The sequence below is a fragment of the Cricetulus griseus genome, chromosome X (assembly GCF_003668045.3).
Source record: "Cricetulus griseus strain 17A/GY chromosome X, alternate assembly CriGri-PICRH-1.0, whole genome shotgun sequence".
NCBI classification, from domain to species: Eukaryota; Metazoa; Chordata; class Mammalia; order Rodentia; family Cricetidae; genus Cricetulus; species Cricetulus griseus.
Genome location: NC_048604.1, coordinates 85,219,608 through 85,241,546, shown reverse-complemented (window position 1 = coordinate 85,241,546; position 21,939 = coordinate 85,219,608).

Sequence of the window (21,939 nt, the reverse complement as noted above, 5' to 3'; positions counted from 1 at the left end):
TATATTTAGGACTTTATTCCATTTTAAATTATATTTTTGTGAGTAGTCAGAGTCAATCTTAGCTGTTTTGCGTAAGCATATCTAATTTTTTAACTGGTTTGGCATTTTCGTCTTAATCCCTTTTAAACTTCTTTCAGGTAAAGAAGACTTATCCACTCAAGCAAGTGATTATTAACATTCCTTTTTCCTTCCCTTCCATCTTTCCTTCCTTCTTTCTAAACTTCCTTTATAGTTTACTATAATTTGTTTGTTCTTTGACTCATACTCAGTATGTAGCATAGGCTCCTCTAGAACTCTTAGTAATCTCTGCCACCCACGTACTGAAATTATAGGAAGGTGTGAATCACTATGTTCATTAGAAACACTATTTAACATTTTATTAGATATTTAACAGGATAATAATGAAACAGGTTTATCTATCCTTCAATAATTCTTCATTAATGCTACAAATACAACTGTAGTCACCTCTCTCTATTGGTTCTCATTGTCCTTAACACAACTACTCAAAGGATGTAGATGATTTATTTCTTTTCTTAGGATGAAACCTGAAAATGTTGCCTGAATTATTAATTATAATATTATCATATATTTTAATATCTAATTATGTATAACAATAGAAACTTAAACATTATATTTTTTCATCCAGCACAGATTGAAGATTTTATACTTGAATAAATGAATAACTAATTCAATAAAAATGCTATCATAATTTTATTTCTAAAAATTTATTAAAAAATGAGGCATGTGTTTGGATAACTTATAGAATGTCACACTATAAATACCATAGCCCTTTAGTGATATCTGTTGCAGAAGCCTAATTATTATAATACACATTGGCAAGGGCAGGAAGGCAAAATATAAGGAGACCATGACAATAAGACATACAAATTCTATAATTACTAAGAAAATACATTTTAAATAGTACATCAAGTGTGATGGGCCAATGTACATGTGATTGAGAAGAAGGATTGCACAAGTGAAAAGAGCACAGTAAATTAAGGTGTAGTAATTTTAGTTTAGTGTGAGTGCAGTATATTCTAAGAATTCTATAAAAGGTCAAGAAATCAGGAATTTGTTTTTTCCCAGAAATAAATAGGTGTGATATATAAAACAAATTTACTTAATTGCATCTTTGCCTGTCATGGAAATAAGTCATACATAAAGTTACAAACCCTAGTATACTGACATTTCAAGTTCAATAATTTAATACTTCAAACTCTGGTCATCTTATTTAATAGGAATATAACTGTGTTTAATTTAACTTTAATTTTAAGGAAGTAACAAGCTACATATTTAAATCTAAGGAAATAATCCAATGCAATTATTGCAAATTTAATAGTGTATTGCCTATCCAGTCAGTAAATTTTGCTTACAGTTTGATGTTACTGTGTCTGTGTGAACAAAAAACTGACTGGAATTTCATTGCACATGAATTATCCACCTATAGTCCTAAATAAGCTTTAATTAGATAAATATGTTATACCAAAGTAGATAAGTATAATATGCAAAAATGCAGAAATATGAGAAAGAACAAGATAGAAAATAAAAATGGCAGAGTTTAATATTTGAAACATTCCAGCTTCTACATAGCAGAACATAATTACTGAATGCTCCACTGTTCACCTCAGGTATGCACCATGTCTTTCCTAATTGTTAATACTTAATTTAAACATTTAGAATTGTTATATTTGGAATACATTGGGTGTATATTTGGCTTTCTGCCATTAGGTTGGATCTCTAACCTTCCTTTGTTATAAATGTTAGGACACAATATTTTTCTCTTGTAAACTTAATGATGAATGAAGACAATAATGACAAAATCTCAAACTAGAAAAGATATCCCCAATTTTAAAAAATGAGTCTAATCTCACCTTAGAGTTCTGAGTTATAAATAATATATATCTAGTTATATAACAGCACAATTTCAGTGAAAATTCATTATGGTAAAAATATATCTTACATTAGGAAAAAACTGGAAATTTTACTGGACCGCACACCCATAGTCAATATTGCAGTTTAACGTCACTTAAGACATAAGACTGCAATCTTACTGTGTACTCAGCCCGCTTGTTTAACCTGCTTTTAAGAGAACAATGTAATAGCCAACCTCTCTTTTCTTGGATTTCTTGTGCAATAATTTTTTTACAAAGTAAAACTAGTGTATAGTTGTAATGTTAAATTATATACTTTCACATGCCACTGATCTAGGTTAATATTATTGGCTAGAAACAGCAAATGGGCTAAAGGCAGTCTTATAAAATGAGTATCTACCATTAAGTTTGACTTAATATATTGATATTATTTGATGAATTATAATGTTTGTGTGACTGTTATCTTTGTCAGATGGGGTCAGGTAGATCCAGTGAGTTAATCCATTGTAAACCTCTGTCATTCCCCGTGTGTTGTCTTTTGTGTGCTCAGTAAAAGACAGATCAAAGTTCCTTGTTAGACATAGACATATATGCTCCCATAGGCACACATAGAAACACACAGACACACAAATATAGACACAGATGCAGTGCAGATTCACACAGGTGCAGATTCACACTCATCAACAGACAGACAAGAGGATTGAAGACACAGGGAGAGGAAAGCAGATAAGTCAAATCTGGGCTTGCTCTTGCTTAAATAACACCGAAGGGAAGAAGTGTTTTGATTTTTCCCATTAATGCAACACCAGCACATTACAGGTGACTCTGAGTTAATCACTAATGGATTAAATCTATGCATAGTTCCATTAATAGAAATTATTGCATGATACATTCCATATTTTATTCACTAAACTTGGACAAAAACAGTTTACAAGGAAAAAAACTACTCTATTTCAATGCCATTTGAAGCTCACAGAAAATGAGTATGGATTTCTTGAAACTGCTCTTAATTTGCAGTGGTGGAGAGTAAAAAAGTAATTTTGAATGCTAAATTGTGTGATGCCATGCATGACGTCTATTGCTGCCAAATAGATAAGCAATTAAGACAATGAGGATATTTCCTGTAAGAAATTCACAATGACAATAAAACTTAGCTCATTTTCAACCTGTTGGAATTTCTCCACAGACCTATGCTCTGTTTTTAACATAAAATTCTGAGCTAAAGTAAACATTAAGGATATAGACAGAAAAGACTGTGCTTTTAACTTTCTTAATCAGTATTGTATGTATAAGAATTTCCAATAGTGATTTGAAGGACTATCAGTATGTAAACTTCAAACATGAGATTCCTGATGTCCCATGGGGTACCTTTGGCTGAATTCCTAGAAGAAAAAAGTATCTATGAGACACAAGCATTTTTAATCAGAGGATATAAACAATGTTTTTGTGGCAGTAATCTAATATTGCTAAATGATAATATTGTATTTGAATATAATATTATATTTGAATTGGTGCTTAATAATCTTATTGCTGTCATCTTATATTTTTTTATTATAGATGATGACCAGTTATTGCTTCATGGTTTAGCTCCATTTGTGCCACTCATGTTGTATTTACATTAACATGGAGTTTTAATTTTTGGAGAAAATGGAAAAGTAATAACCATGTGGGTAGTGACATTCCTTAAAGCTTTTAGAGGATTTCTGTCTTGCTCAGCTTGAAATATAATTCTGAAAGGCTATATCATGTCTTCACTGATGCCAATTTAATTTTATGATCTTGACGCTTCTGAGCATGCATTGAAGAAAATGACTGTACATTACCAATAATAGACAAAAATAACGTGTTATATTAATATATTAAATTTAGGGCCAATATACAGCCACTGATGAAAACAATCATTACACTGGCATTAAAAGCATTTGTTAAAATTACAGCCAATGCTATTCAATAATTCTAAGTTAAATGGTGGGATAAAGGTCACATTTTTATCAATATTGTTAATATTATAATTGCCCAAGAGGTGGCTTGAGAAGTCATTGGTTGTTCAAATCATTCAATAGTCATTTGTCTTTTTATTAGAAACATGAAGATAAACATGAAACATATAAGTAACTGCAGGACTAGCTGTAGTTTTCGAATTCCACTGTATTCTGCCTGGGTAAAAGAGCAGGTGGCCCAAGAAGTCCTCAAATTTCAAAATACTACAGCCAAAAAAGCACCACCAGTGTGGGTTGGCACCTCCACCTCCATTGTCTTTTGACATCTCCAGTATATCTTAGTATGTGGGAAGATAGATAACAGGCAGAAGTACTAATTATTCAAGAATTATTACTTGACATGAAAACAATTTTCTCAAGTAATGTCAAGAACTTTACAATACAGTCAGCCCTTAGCTCTGACTTCTCAGCTTAAGATGGATATCTTAGTAGCATAGATTTAAATTCTCCACACATGAACTCCTATTTGTAGTGGTTCCTTTTTCTCTTGTGTGCATTAGATATTTTGTTTTAACTTCTGTGACCAAAAGCCTGACACGAAGCAATTCATAGGATGGGTTAATTTTATCTCACAGTTTGATGGTTAAAAAACAAGAAAAAAGAAAACATAAACAGGCATGTGGGCTGAGGCTCGTGTTGTGGCTAGAATTTTATAGCACAGATTGATATATTTTCCTGGTATTGCAAAATGGGGAGAATCACAGGGCAGAACCAGGACCAGCCTGTGATTTATAAGTCTTCCCACAGTGACCTACTTGTACCAAGTGTTAAGACTAAAAGTATGTGCCACAACTATCCCCAGCAGTTTCTTCTTGATGACATAAAACTGTAACAATTATAGCTACCTTGACAGAGCTTTCCCTGCAATGTCTACTTCATCTGTTCGCACTCCTATCCTTACAAAGCTGCATACTTTTCACATCTTTCTGTCTACTCTCTGCTCTTTATCACTGTAAATCTGACTAAGCACGCAGAGAACAGTAACCTTGCTGTAGCCTGGTTATTATGTTATCTTGAGTAATTCTCAACAATTATAAATTATTATCTTACTGTTGAATTCATTCTTAAATTTTCATAACATGAGCCAAACAGTGATAGCATAATCTTTTTGAAAAATTCTAAGCTCTGTTCTCTTTACATATTTCTCATAACTATGGGCTTCCATGACACCCCCTCAAAAATGACCCATTAAGTTCTGCTTACAGCTTTCTAAGGTTGCCAAACCTTTGGTTCCAAACCCTTCCAGATTTTCCCATAAGCTACTGCCAAAGGCCTATAAAACACATGACTGACTTTCTAGTACCAGTGACTTCACTTTTGATACCACTTCACTGTGATCATTATATATTGTCACTGTGACTAAACACCTGACTTCCGGACAGAAAGCCTTCGAAAAGAGGAAGACTTTTTTTTGTTTGTTTTTGGTTCATGGTGTATAAGGATATAACACATTATGGAATGGAAGGGGAGGAGTTCATGGCAAAAGTATTAAGTGGTTGGGTCTCCCTCATACATCAATGGAACAGCAAGTAGAGAAATAATTTGTGAGCTTTCAAACCAATAAAAGCTTTGCAGTCTTAGGTGTCTGAAAGGATGAAGTGTTCTGTTACAGTCATAACCTGATGTTTCACAATGCTAATTAATAAAGTAGTCAAATGCTCTGTTACATTCATAAGTAATCATTGACAGTGATGTATTTGTTCCTACAACTCCTTTGTTATACATTTTCTAGTTCAGTTACATTGCCCAGAAACAAATTATAATTATCACAAGATGGTTAGTCAAAGATGACCTAGTGATTTCCCCTATGAAAAGACAGGAAAATATATTAGGCCTCAACTGCCATCTGGAGAGATAGGATCAACCCAAATAGAGACTAAATGGCTTCAAATTTGCATTTTGTGTCCATCTGTCAACTGATACAAGGATCTGGGAAGTATATATAGGTTTGAAAAAATCAATCTCTTCACAGGTAAAAACAGAATTCCTGAGATAGATATGTGAAAGCTAAGATGAAAATGCCATAACATATTGGAATATTAATAATGAATTACCTTTATCACAAAATACGATTTAGAGAATTTCAGATAGTAAACTATAGACTAATGATCTGAAATAAATTTCATTTGCTTTCAATGATAGTTTGCAATTTATTGGCTTTTGATTTTCAATTAAAAATAAAATTCTTACATTAAATGTATCACATGCTTATATAATAATATTGTTTTATTTTTGAAGTATTTCACTAACTTATTGAATTAAAAATATAAATAACTGTTATTGTAAGTATGTAAATTAAGTCACTGTCAAGAATAGAAACATCATGTTTCCTTATAGAAATCTAAAGTTAACAAACAAAAATGAGAAAGCACTTACTATATAGATTTAATGTTCAACTAAAAATATGATGCAAATATGTTTTTGAAATAGATACTATATATATATATATATAATATATATATATATATATATATATATATATATATATATATTCTTTCAGTATAACTTCCTGAATAATACTTTTGCTATTCATTTGTTGCTTATTAGTAAATGCTAGAGTAAACCAGGTGCTCAACAGTCCTATTTATATAAATCTTGTAGTCATGGAAACAATGCTTCTCATTTAGCAAATTTGGAGGGACAAAAAAGGAAAGCAGCCCAAGGAATTCTTTCCCATGTTGTGAGACTTTTGCAGTGAGGGGAAAAAAGAGGGAAATAATTCTTCAATAACACATGACTTACTAGGAACTACTCCCAAATCTAAATATTAAAGAATCAACCAAATAGCAAAAGTGAGCTTTTTAAAAGTTCATTATATTTTAAGAAATACAGACTCATCAATTTGCATAGTAAGAAATACACAAAACATATGTAAGAGTTGAAAACCTATAATGATTTTACAGAAAATAACCACCACATATTAGAGCATTCTTATTTGACTATTTTCTCTTTTTATTTTTGTTTTATGAAATACAATACATTCATTTTCCTCCCTCCTTATCATTCAAGCAGACCCTTCCAAACCCTCTTTATCTTTGATAACTATTATTGTATAAATACATACATATGCAGCTATATTCACACACACACACACACACTCACACTATATATATATATATATATATATATATATATATATATATAATATATATATGCAACTCACTGTTTCCTATTTTGTGTATAGTTTCAATACTGACTACTATATTGGACAACCAAGAAAGGGGATAATTCTTCTCCCAGCATTTTAAAATCCATTCTTTCTTAAAAGATGTGGAAGGATATCTTATTTTTTTCAATGGCATTTCCTTTTTCTTCCCCCTTTTTCCTGAAAATGGATTTTTTCTAACATAATACATCCTAATTGCATTTTACTCTCCATACTCTCATCTCCACCATCCCTCCCCTTCCATCCAGTTCGACCAAATTTCTGTCTTGATAAGTAAACAAAGAGGATGCTAAGACATACTAAAATAGACAAAATAAGATATAACAAGATAAAACAAAACTAAGACATCAGAATAAGACAAACCAATAGAAGGAAAATACTCTTTAAAAAGACACAGTGAACAGAGACCCACTAATTCACACGTGCCAGCAGTCTATAAAAACACTAAGCTGGTGTATGTAATACCAAATGGACATGTAGGGTAAAAGCAGAGAAGGTAAAAATATGGATGAATAATATAAAGTAAAAATAAAAATATTTCAGGGTAGTGGTGTGCAAGTAACTTTAATCCCAGCACTGGGGAGGTTGAGGCAGGCAGATCTCTGAGATCAAGGCCAGCTGGTCTATACAGCACGTGTCAGGACACCCAGGTATACACAGAGAAATCCTGTCTTGTAAAACAAAAACAATAGTAATAAGAAAGAAAGAAAGAAAGAAAGAAAGAAAGAAAGAAAGAAAGAAAGAAAGTAATACAGAAAAATTAGGTAAAGTCCTGCCACAACATTATGCCACAGGACTTTCCAAAGATGCCTTTGATTTTATTGTCTATTAGCCATCTACTCATAGGCATGGAACCTATCCTTAAAATTAGTTTGTTTCCCTGGTGAGACTCCCTGGAAGGAAATGAAATTTTCATTTGCAAGCAGTTATCAACTGGAGATTGCTTCTGGGTTAGCGATGGTGGTATGTGCCTCACTTTTCTTTTCAGCTCTAGGACCACAACTGCTGCAGGCCATGTATATGCTGCCTCATTATCTGTGAGTTCAAATATGCATCAGTCTTATTGGTTTACAGGACCCTTTTATTTGCTATTCTCCATTTTCTCAAGAACATGCACTCTTTTTGCCTCTTTTTCCACAGGGAACCTTGAGCCTTCAAGGGAAGAAATTGATGGAAATATCCATTTAGATTTGAGAGGTCCAAGATATCTCACACTTTGCACACTGGCTATCTATGGTTTTCTGTATTTGCTCTTATCTGTTGGAGGAGGTAACTTCTCCGATGATGACTGAGCTAGGCACTGATCTATGACTATAACAAAATGTCATTAGGAGTCATTTTAGGTGGTTGGTTTTCCCCTAGGTCTCTAGACTATCAAGTCGCAGGTTTTGGGTTATATAAGCATTGCCGGCAATCCATTCTATCTAGTGCAATGGGCTATATGTAAAATCAGATATTGGTTGTTTTCTTACAAAAGCTTCATACCAAATTGCACTAGCACATCTTGCAGGTAAGACACTATTGTAGATTGAAGGGTTTGTGGTTGTTTTGATGTTTACCTTTTCCTTTGCTAGCATTCACAGTACCTTCATGCACTAAAGACAATAACACATGGGGTGATAACTCTATGTGGGCACCAGCTTGACTTTTCCATATTCAATGCATTTTATAGGTGTTGTCCTCAGCAATGGGAGAGAGCAATATACAGACTTAGCAAAACCCTGGATTATTTTGGGATGTCCATGGCATCCGTTTGGCCAATAAATCAATGACATGTAACACAATGCAGTAAAGGTACCTACATTTGGTTACCATAGATGTTCATTGGGCTTTGCTTTCCTCTTTATTTGTGGATATTAGATTACTTCCCTGCACGTATATATTTTAGGAAACCTCTACAATACCCCTAAAATAGGCTTTAGTTTTAGATGCCTTTCACTCTATTCCCTTTCTCAATCCCCTCTTCTATCCCTTCTCCACTTGATCCTCCCTTTCCAGGCTCCTTCATGCAGCAATAGCTATCTATTCTATCTCCATTCCCGGGACAAATCTGTCCAACCTAGATGCTTACTCTATATCTAACATCTTTTGTCTTGTTAATTGTAGCTTGTTATCATTGTCATAACAGCTAATATCCAGTTCTAAGTGAATACATGCCATATTTGCCTCACCAAGTCTCAGTTACCTCACACAGTATGATTTTTTTCTAGTTACACTATTTATCTGAGAATTTCATGATTTCATTTTTAATGACTGAATAATATTTGATTATATAAATGAACCACATTTTCTTTATTCAAATATACCGTAGGGAATATAAGTTGTTTCCAACTTCTGGATGTTGTGAGTAGAATTGTATTGAATTTGGTTGAGCAAGTGCTTCTGTGGTAGATTGATGTACATTTGGATCTTTAGGTAGACTGATTCCCAACTTCATGAAGAAATGCCACACAGATTTCCATAGTGGGTGTATAAGTTTACAATTCTATGAGCAATGGATGAGTGTTCCTCTTACATCACATCCTCAACAAAATGAACAGCCAGCTTTTCAAAATTAAGCTTCCCCATTCCAATGGATGTACAATAAAATTGCAAAGTAGTTTTGATTTGTATTTCCCAGATGGTTAAGTGTGATGCACATTTCTTTTCATGTTTATGAGCCATTTGATTTTTCTTCAATGTTAATACTCTGTTTAGATCTATACTCTAACTGGATTATTTGTTTCATTGATATCTAGTTACTGGAGTTTGTTACATAATCTGGATATTAGCCCTTTATTAGGTGTGTAGCTTGTGAAAAAAATCTTTTCCCATTCTGTATGTTGTATCTATGTCTGAATGATGGTGTTCTTTATCTAGCAGAACATTTTCAGTTTCATGAGTCTCCATTTATTAATTGTTGATCTTATTGTGTATGCTATTCATAAAGCCTTTTCCTCTACCAATATATTCAGGGCTGTTCCTCGCTTTCTATTCTACCAGGTTCAGTATATCTGGTTTTATTTTTAGATCTTTGATTGAATTTGAGTGAATTTTCCTGCAGATGAAAAGTTTGTATCTTTTTTCACTCTTCTACAAGCAGGCATGCAGTTTGGCCATCATTATATGTTGAAGATGCTATCTTTTCACATGGTGCATTGCTGGCTTCTTTATCGAAACTCAGGTGCCCATATATGCACAAAAGTATATCTGGTCTTTGATTAAACTACATTGATTGATTTGTCTGTTTTCTTTAAAAAAAATGTTGCTTTTGCTGGGCAGTGGTGGCGCATGCCTTTAATCCCAGCACTCGGGAGGCAGAGGTAGGCAGATCTCTGTGAGTTCGAGACCAGCCTGGTCTACAAGAGGAGAGCCTCCAAAGCTCAGAGAAACCCTGTCTCCAAATACCCCCCAAATGTTGCTTTTATTACTGTATCTCTAAAGACAGCATGGAATTGTAGATGAAGACACTTCCAGAAGTTCTTTTAATATTGAGAATTGTTTTAGCCATACTGGGTTTTCGTGTGTGTGTGTGTGTGTGTGTGTGGTGTGTGTGTGTGTGTGTGTGTGTGTAAGTGTGTGTTTCCATATGAAGCTAAAAATTGCACTTTAAAGATTGCACTGTGAGGAGCCTGACTTCCACTTGCCCTCTTCAGTATCTCCTGGCTGGGGATTGCAGGAAGGTCAACTTGCCCCAGGTGGATCAAGCTATCCAGAGTCTGCTGACATCAAGGTGATAGTTCCGCCTCAGCCCACTGGGAGAGGGAGTGTCTCAGACCAACCTACACCCATTGTGAGACACATAGAATTACTGGACCTGCTTGGTACCCACTGGAAGAGAACCTTGGACCATAGCCACCAGGAGAGGAAGAGATCCAACCTGCACCCACTGGAAGAAGGGATGGGAAGACAACAATATAAGAACACATTCAACAACAGAAAAACAAATATGATGCCACCAGAGTCGAGGGTCTCTACACCAGCAAGACCTGCACATCCCAACACAAATGAAGCAAAAGAGAATGACCCTAAAAAATTCATAAAGATGATAGAGACCCTAAAAGTTGGAAATGAGAAAATCCTTTAATGTAATGGAAGAAAAGACAAACCCAAAATGGCAAGAAACTATCAGTATGGGGATTCCTCAGGAAAATGGAAATCAGTCTACCACATGATCCAGCAATTTCACTCTTAGGCCTACACCAAAAGAATGCACATTCATACAAGTACATCTGTTAAACTATGTTCATAGCAGCATTATTTGTAATTGCCAGACCTGGAAGAAATGTAGATGCCCCAGAACTGAAGAATGAATGAAAAAACATGTACATTTACACAGTGGAGTACTACTCAGTGGAAAAATACAATGGGATCTTGAAATTCACAGGCAAATGGGTGGAACTAGAAGAAAGAATCCTGAGTGAGGTAACTCAAGTCACAAAAAGACAAACATGACATGTATTCACTCATATATGATTTAGACATAGAGCAAGGCATTACCAGACTACAATCCAGTCTGCCAGAGAATTTAGGAAACAAGGAGGACCCTAAGAAAGACATACATGGACCCCCAAGATGTGGAAGGGGACAGGATTTCCTGAACAAATTGGGAGCATGAGGGGGAAGGAATAGGAAGCTAGGAGCATGAGAAGGGGAGAAGTGAAGGAAAGAGTAAAGCATGAGGGAACAGGATGATTGAGACTGGGGAAGAATAGAGGAAAGCAAGAAAAGAGAAACCATAATAGAGGGAGCCATTACAGGTTTAAAGATAAATCTGTCACTAGAGAAATGTCCAGAGATCTACAAGGTTGACTCCAACTAAAAATCTAAGTGACAGCAGAGAGGCTACCTTAAAGATATTGATGATTACCTTATATGCCATCCTAGAGACTTCTTCTAGTAGCTGATGGAAGCAGAAGCAGATACCTACAGCTAAACACTGAGCTATACTCTTGGAATCTAGTTGCAGATAGGGAGGATTGATGAGCAAAGGGGTCAAGACCAGGCTGGAGAAAGCCACAGAAACAGCTGACCTAAACAAGGGGGTGCTCATGGTCGCCAGACTGACAGCTGGGACACCAGCATAGGACTGAACCAGGTCTCAAGCATGTGGATATCATTTAGGAGACCTGGGGAATCTATGGGGCCTCTTATAGTGGAACAGTATTTATTCCCCATAAAGGGATACTCTCTCACCGTAGACACATGAAGGAGTGCTTAGGCCATGCCCCAAATGATGTGACAGACTTTGATGGTCCCCCATGGAAGACCATAATCCTCCCTGGGGAGCAGAAGCAGGATGATATGGGCTGTTGTTGGCGGGCAGGGGAGGAGGGGAGGGAGAGAGAACTGGGATTGACTGATAAAACAACCTTGTTTATAATTTAAATTAAACAAAAGAAAAAATGTTCTGTGAGCAATGGATGAAATGATGGAATTTTGTTGGCGATTGCCTTGAATCTGTAGATAGTTGTTAGCAGATGGCCATTTTTACTATAGTAACCCTACTGATCCATAATATTGGAAGATATTCCTATCTTCTAAAATAGTCTTAAATTTTTTAAAAGTCTTAAAATTTTTGTTATTCAAGTATTGTGGAGAGCTGCGATGCGCTGCGCACTAAAGATGGTGCCAGTTTCCACCTTCCACCATCCCGAGGGTTAGCGCTCTCTGGAATAAACAACTCCTTATTTGGCTTGGTCTAAGATTCAAACTTGCATCAGCAAATGCGAGCCTATCCGATTTAGCCACATGGCGTTCTGGGGTTGGCTGGCAAGAGTGCTTTTAAGCTGTGGGCTGGCTTTCCCCGGGGTCAGAAGATTGTTTAAGTTTCCTCAGTAAACTGCTTAAGGAAGAGTCTCAGCATTGCATCTTCCTTGCTGGTCGAGGCGGTCGTGACAAGTGGTGGCCCATACAGGGAATTCTTCCTCTGAAGAGACTCAGAACCTTCTGCAGCCAGGGCAGTGCACTGGTAAGTCCCAGGCAAGAGGGATAAAATTAAGCACCCGTGAAGAGGGCAGAAAATCTATGGACCTTGACTAGAGCGGTGATAAAGTTTTCCTTTTTCTGTAGGTAAAGAGAAAGGGGGAAAAAATCTACGGACCACAACTAGCGTGGTGATAAAGTTTTCCTTTCTCCGTAGATAAAGAGAAAAGGGGGGAAATTTTTGTGCTGTGCTAAATATGGGCACCTTGATCTCACACCAATTTTTGTGGCCCTAAAGAGTTGCTTCGCTCGAAGGGCTTAAAACTAAAACGAAGCACCCTAGATAATGTTTTAGAGCAGGTGGACATAATAGCACCCTGGTTTGCAAACACTAAACAGCTTACAGTCCCTTCATGGGAAAAATTGGGAAGGGACCTAGATTTTGCTTGGGAACAGGGGACGCTGAAGCCGGGTGTCCGTTCTATCTGGAGATTAGTGAGAGGCTGCCTGGAGGACAAGAGATGCAGTGAGGCAGTTGAACAGGGACAGGCGGCTCTTGACTCCCTTCAGGAGGAGTGATCCGAGAAAGCTAACAGTGAGAAAATCTACCCGAGTTTTAAGGAATTGGAGGAGACAGAGTCCTCCAGTTCTGAGGGGGACACAGAGGATGAAGGGGAACTCCAAGCACTGATAAAGCATCTAGAGAGAACCAAAGTAAAAAGGATAAAAGGGAAATGGGAAAACCCCGAGTTCAAAAGGTCCCTTGCGCTTGAAAATGAAAGGGAAACCCCTGCCGAAACCCTGTCTGCACCGCCTCCTTACGATATGACGGAAGGAGATGGTGGAGGCAGTGGTGAAGGAGCCTCACACTGCCCTCAGGTCTGGCGGGAAGTTTGCTCAGAGTTGCACCTCGCTTGCCCTGTATTCTTAGACTCACAGGGGCAGAGGTATCACCAGCCTTCAGACTTTAAAACTATCAAGGCCCTAGCAGAGTCGGTGAGGACTTATGGCATTACTGCATCCTTCACTGTGGCTCTGGTTGAGTCCCGTGCCAGGCTTTGTATGGATGTATAACGCAGGGGTTTTCCCACTCCTTTTTACCACCAATCGAAGTTTAAAAGATTATCTCAGTTTCTATTACAGAATTGGTCATCCGAGTTTGAAGACACCATGTGAGAACTCAGGATGGCTATCGTGCATGTGAATTCCACCCGAATAGACTTACCCCTTGTGAGCGGCCTGACTTCCTGGTTGAACTCCGCCATGGATCATTTGAAAGAGTGGGCGGGCATGGGAGTGTTAGCAGGCCTCTTGATTATGGTCTCCCTGGTCTGTCTGTGGTGTATATGCAGGATTAGGGCTATGCAAAAGCGCGATGCAGCTATGATTATTTAAGCCTTTACTGCCATAGAGGCAGGGCAGTCCCCCCAGGCCAGGTTGGTCACTATTAAGAACTAAAACGCTCTCTTAAGCAGGGTGCGAGGCTAAGCACTGCACGAGGGTTTGCTTGTATGTGGCTAGGCTGCCCTCGGAAGACAAGCCCGATTGCATGAAGGTTGTACCCAAGATCTTTCCCCTGGGAAAATAGGTACAGGATGGGTTTGGGTCACCGCAGGCATAGAGTTTGTGGGTGTCACCAATACATTATCCCATGTTTGCATACCGGGGATCGGGCCTCTATCTTCACCTGCTCTGTTTTTTAATAAAGAAGGGGGAACTGTGGAGAGCTGTGATGTGATGCACACTAAAGATGGTGCCGGTTTCCGCCTTCCACCATCCCGAGGGTGAGCGCTCTCTGGAATAAACAACTCCTTATTTGGCTTGGTCTAAGATTCAAACTTGCATCAACAAATGCGAGCCTATCTGCCTTAGCCACATGGTGTTCTGGGGTTGGCTGTCAAGAGTGCTTTTAAGCTATGTGCTGGCTTTCCCTGGGGTCAGAAGATTGTTTAATTTTTCTGAGTAAACTGCTTAAGGAAGAGTTTCAGCGTTGCGTCTTCCTTGCTGGTCGAGGTGGTCGCGAAAAAGTATTTCATTGACATTTTAAGAGTTACCCCCATGATATATTATATTATTTGAGGTCATCATGAAAGGAGTTGTTTCCATAACATGCCCCAGTCAGTCATTTGTATATAGGAGGGCTAGCACTTTTTTGAGATAATTTTATATCTAGCTATTTTGCTGAAACCTTTTATCAGCTCTATCAGTTTCCCAGTGGAATTTTTACACACACACACATACACACACACACACACACACACACACACACACACACACACACACACATATACACACACACACACACACATATATATATATATATATATAATCATATCACTTGCAAATATTGTTACTTTGACTTATTCTTGTCAAATTTTTATCTCCTTGGTCCCTTTTAATTGCTCTAGATATGACTTTAAGTACTACATTGATTTGGTAAAGTGACAGTTGTTATCCTTGTACAGTTCCTGATTTTAGTAAAATTGCTTTGACATTCTCTCAGTTTACATTGATGTTGGATATGGGTTTTCTGTAAATTGGATTTATTATGTTTAGACATGTCCATTGTATCCATAATCTCTCTGGAACTCTTATCATGAATGGGCATTGGATTTTGTCCAAAGCTTTTCTGCATCCAATTTGATGGCCAGTTTGTTTATATGGGGGATTATATTTATTGATTTATGCATGTTGAACCATCCCTTAATCTCTTGGATGAAACCTACTTGATCATGATTGAAGATCCTTTTGATATATTCTCAAATTCAGTTTGTATTTATTTTATTGAGTATTTTTGCATCTATAATCCTAAGAGAAATTGGTCTGCAAATTATCTTTCTTTGTTGATTTTTATGTGGTTTGGGTAACAGGGTAACTGTGGACATATGAAAAATATTGCACAATGTTTCTTCTGTTTCTATTTTGTGGAATAATTTGAGTAGCATTGGTGTTAACAGTTCTTTGAAATTTTGTTAAATTTCTGTACTAAAACCACATGGCCTTGGCTATTTCATGATTAGGAGACTTTTAATGACTGCTTCTGTTTCTATAGTGTTTAAAGGTCTGTTTCCTTATCTGTTCTTGATTTTGAAAAAAAATGATATGTATTGAAAAAAGTATCCATTTATTTTAGATTTTACAATTTGGTGGAGTAGAGATCTTTTTAAGTACATGATGGGGGAGTTATTTTTACAAGTATATCCTTATGATTCTCTGGATTTTCTTGGTATCTGTTGTTATGCCCCCTTTGCTCATCACTCCTCCCTTTCTGCAACTGGGTTCCAGGAGTTCAGTTCAGTGTTTAGCTGTGGGTGTCTGCCTCTGCTTCCATCAACCACTGGATAAAGGCACTAGGTTGGCATATAAGATAGTCATCAATCTCATTTTTGGAGAAGGGTATTTAAGGTACCCTCTCCACTATTGCTTAGATTGCCAGGTGGTGTCATCCTTGTAGATCTCTGGAAATCTCCCTAGTGCCATATTTCTCTTTAAACCTGTAATGACTACCTCTATTCTGGTATCTCTTATCTTGTTCTCTTCTATTCTTCCCTTTTTAGATTAGAGGTTCCCTTTTAGTGTCTTCGGTAGGCTGCATTTGTAGACAAACATTGCCTAATTTAGTTTTATCATGGAATATCTTAGTTTCCTCATCCATGTTGACTGAAAGTTTTGTTAGGTATAGTAATATGGGCTGGCATCTGTAGCATCTTACAGTGTGGAGAACATCTGGCCAGACCAGTCTGACTTAAAGTTTCAGTTGAAAATTCGGTGTTATTCTAATGTATCTGTCTTTGTATGTAAGTTAGTAATGAGTACCAGGACAGAAGAAGTTCTGGGTTACAAATGACATGAATAAAGTCAACTTTGTATTTTGGAGATCAAATCAAATTATGCCATTTTGACTACATCATGGAGTTAAGATTCTGTATCTATCCATTGTTTTCTTGGAAAGGAAGAAAATGAGAAGTTGGGTAGTGTCACTCAGAACAGAAAAATCTGATGCTAGTAGAACATACAATTTAAAAAATAACTTCTATGAAATGTGGAAGTCATTTTCTGATTATAATATATGTCCTCTTTTATGAAAGTACAGCACTCATAGCTCTACTTTCTTTCTTTTTGTGTATATGTTTCTATGGGGGAGTTGCTGATTCACAATGTGGCCCATTTGTAGAAGTAGATGTGTAGGTATGTGCTCATGTTTTCACCTGTGTGTGGAGGTCATAGGAAAAATTTCAACCAGAAGTATCACACATCATTTTTGGAAACAGGTTCTCTTGTTAGTTGGAAAGAACTGTGGAATAGTCTAGGTCTTTCAAGATTTCCCTCATCCATATTTGCATGTCAAGTGGTTTTGTCATCATGTAGGTCTTGTTTATGTGACCATATTGTTGAGATTTCCTCAGTGCTACTTTGCTGTTATATGCAGAAGTCATCTTGAATCAGACTTTCTGGACCTCTGGTTCCTACATCTGACAATCAAACCCCAGGTATCTCTTTTACACTCCTTTTACACTCCTCATGGCCAGCGCAGGGAAGACAAAATACACCAACATGCCTGGCTGTTTTTATATGAGTTCTGAGGATTGAACTGTTTTATTTCCACAGCCCTTGAGTCATTTTTTTTTCTTTTTTCAAAGTAGAAATGGTGATGAACCAAATGCTTATGAGTTCCTTAAAGTGCAAGTGAGAATTTTAACAGAGAACTCTATTAGAAGATAATGCATTTGCTCTTCATCAGAAAATATCAAATTACAGTTTATATGTTATGAGAATTTCAAGATGATATCCACATTTACAAAATGCTGCCATATTCTGTCTTCACCATAAAAATTTATTTTATATTACAAATTATATTTATAGAGGATTACATGAAAAGCTGATATTAATGCAAAAATGATGCATGATTACTAAATCCTCAATTTTCTATTTAGTTAACTATTGTATGTCAAATTCAAGTGCACAATTCACTTGTGTTAAGGTAAAACATATTTTTCTTGCTTTTTTTTAACCATTCTGCCCTTATCTGTGTTGTTAGTAATGCTCACTGCACTTCAGATGCTCTATCTGTAAAATAGCCATGATGATTTATTTGCCTAGTTATGGTGAATAAATGGCATATAAAACACTTACATTATACAGAATGACAGCTAAAACATGCTATATCTTCAATAAATGTAAATCATGATAACTTGTAATAGTCTGTGTGAAATTATATTCTTCTATAAAAGATTTTGGCAAATAAACTAGAAAGGCATAACCCATTTAGATAGCTCCTATATTATGGAATGGACTCCTAAGTTAATGTTGAAATTTAGTGCTACTCAAGACATAAGGGGCTGAGAGACTGCTCAGTGGTTAAGCATACATACTGCTCTTCCAGAGCACCTGAGTTCAATGTTTGGGACCTACACCAAGCAGCACACAACCATCTATAACTTCAGGTCCAGCAGCATCTGGTACCCCTGTCCTTTGTGTGTGTCAGCACTCAAGTACATATACCTACACTCAGATACACATACACATAATTAAAAATAAAAGTAAAAGACAAAGAAAAGGAAAATAAATTTGCAGAATTAATTACTCTCATTTTTATCAGTTATGAGTTGTAATGCATCTACATGTTCACATACATTATCAAATTCCACTCTTCACTTCCCCAAACAATAGGCTGGTTTTAATTTGTGTAATTCACACATTGTGGTTCTGTAGTACAGGTATACAAGAAAATCATGTCTACCTATTTTACTACTAGAATTCATGGAGGATTTTTTTTTAAATTAGAAAGTGTACTAGAGTCAGAACACAGCAAGAATTAGAATGTGGAGTAAGATAACAATGAGAATGATTGCAGATAAATTGCTGTTGATATTCTTTAAATGGACATAAATTATAGTCTGACAAGAGGTTCACACTTATAGATGCTTGCAAATATAAAAGGATCTAGTTGCAGAAATCCTAAAAGAAATACAAATATTTTACTTCTGGTTACATTGCTGAAAATATGTATATAACAGAAAGATGAATGGGCTTAGAATCATTATGTAATTCACTTTTGTTTTCCCTTTTAGCTGTCTTTCTTAATGTCTCCTTGTCTATGTGAATTATATAAATGTCCTAAAACTAAACTATCTATCAATAATGTGTTTAACTTAGTTATCATTGTGGTAAACACACAATAATTAAAATTGAAATCCACATGTTGTTTTTCATAGAATACATTTCAAACAGGCAAGCTTAATAGCAAGTTATTCAAAATCATAACTTAAAACAATTCTCATTATGTCATTTTGAATATTAGAAAAGCAAAGACTTTGATGTCTTTTATTCTAATTTTTTATTATGGGCATAAATATACTTTATCTCATACTGATGTAATTGTTTTAATGAATATGAACTTATTAGAATTACTAAATCTGAACAATGCTCAGAAATTTTTTGTGAGAAATAATTAGGAGGTGTATTTGACATGAATACTGGTGAGTTGAAAGGAAGAACATATAAAAAATATGTTGAAATGTTTTTGACTTTTTAGAATGTCTTATTTTGGGGTGTGGATTTTGATTTATTGATACAAATTTAAAGTCAATTTTTCATGGATGTATTTATTCTCATGTTTAGGTATTGTGTTTATACAGCTTGTTTTTCCTTTTTTAATTTAAATTAGAAACAAGCTTGTTTTTCATGTCAATCCCAGTTACCTCTCCCTCCCCTCCTCCCCTGCCCCCGACCAAACCCCTAGTCCATGCCCTTGCTGCTCTACAGGGAGGTGAGGCCTTCAATCGGGGATCTTCAAAAATCTGTCATAACTTGGAGCAGGGCCTAGACCCTCCCCCATATGTCTAGGCTGAGAGAGTATCCTTCTATGTGGAGTGGGCTCCCATAATTCATTTGTGTACTAGGGATAAATACTGATCCACTTCCAGAGGCCCCATAGACTGCCCAGACCTCCTCACTGACACCCTCATTCAAGGTGTTTGGTCAGTCCTATGCTGGTTCCCCAGCTATTAGTCTGGGGTCCATGAGGTCCTCCTTATTCAGGTCAGCTGTTTCTGTGGGTTTCTCTAGCCAGGTCTTGATCCCTTTTCTCATAACTCTTCCATCTCTTCAACTGGTTTACTTATATAATTTCTATCCCTTCCTCTATCACTGCCAACAGTTCCTATGTCACTTCTACTCCCTCTGAAATTTAAGACCCTTCCTTCTTAAGTACTATTTTTATCTATACACACATATATTTACATGTTAATAACTGATCTTGAAGTGCAAACAGAAAAGTCCTCTGGCATTTTTGCACACATGATAAAGAAAATAAATTTTAAGTGAAGCCACTATGAAGGAGGACAAGAAAATGTCACTTTAATCCTTTTTATTCAATATACTGATTTTATATGCTTCATTTCTGAGGAACACAAAATTCATATGCATTAGTATATATCCAATATGCGAACCATAATCATTTTCCCCTTGAGGGTTATACTGAAAAGTTTGGAATTTTGTGTTCTGTTTGGCATTTCTAATAGAGTAGATAATTATGTCAAATCTAGGAACAAGATGATATATCTCTCTCAAATAAATGTAAAGCACATTCCTCCTTTTCAATGTCTTGATTATCAATTTCTGAACTTATGTTACTTTTGTAAACATTAGACAAATTAAACAAAAATACTAACATAACCCTTTAAAAATCAGTCAAATGAAGTTTTTACATTTCTCAATTCTCTTTATCATCCAAAAGACTATTAAAAAGCTAGGGGTGGTGATGTACACCTATAATCCTAGCACTGGGAGGCTAAGGCACAACACAAGAGAATTTCTGAAAGGGTACGTCTTCACTGCAATACATAATAGAAGTTTGAGGCCAATGTGGCTACATAGCAATACCTTGCATCAAAACCAGAATCATTTATATATGTGGGCTATTTTTATATGTAAAGTCATTTACACAAGTGAGTCCTTATTGATTTCACATGGCTTCCCCTCCAGATATACATCATTACTGAAGATGAATAAGGCAGCCCCTTCCTTTAATTATGTATTTTTGTCTATTCCTGTTGTTTTGTACTTTTACCTCTTCACTACATGGATAAGTGAAATTTGAAAATCCATTAATTTTATACAAACTATAAGTACCAATATGAAATCAAGGCATTACATACAATAAAATATATGATTCATAAATGTTTTTATTTAATTTTCTGTAGAATTTTCTCACTCCAAATATGTTTTAGATAAAATATAAAATAATGTATACATCTGAATAGTCAGTTTTCCTTGAGTAAGTTTAGAAATGTTGTTATTTAAAATATAGTTTTTAAGCAATTTAATTTACATCCTTAGCATTATCTTCTTATATAGAAAATTTGGTGAAAAGCTATTTATGTAAATGTTTGGCTTGGCTGAAGCTTTCTCCTTTAGAAAAATCTGAGGGAATTCTTTAGCATAAGGATGTGGATTTTAGACATGTATTATTGCTGATAATGTAAAATAACCTTGATTTTCTTTTTAGGGAGAGTCACACTCCGAGAAAAATATTTAAATAAGCAATAACATCTGCAGGAAGAGGGGCAGTGGGAGAAAAGCTGCTCCCATTTGACATACAAAATCAGTAAGGATATCCAATGAGAACATAAATGGCACTAGGTGTTGCAGGACATTTGATTATACTGCTAACACCCAGATTGCATTCTATACTAATGAAACCTACTTCTAGCTGTAGTGTTGCCCATCCCTAGCACACACCTTTAATGCAAAAGTATTCTGCTTATTGTAAACAGGATTAAATTAAGTCACCATAGGTCAAGGGGTAGATCAAGAAGCCACTTTACAGAAAGTGGGCAAGAAAAGTCTAAAAAGAGTAAGAGGGAGTAATAAGGATTGATAGACTAACAGGAAGTAGAAGCAGGGATATTAAGTTTGAGAAGGCAGAAGAGAAAGAGGGTTGCTTCTAGAATGTTGGTGGAGGCCAACTGAGTGCTTTCTCTGCCTCTCTGAGTTA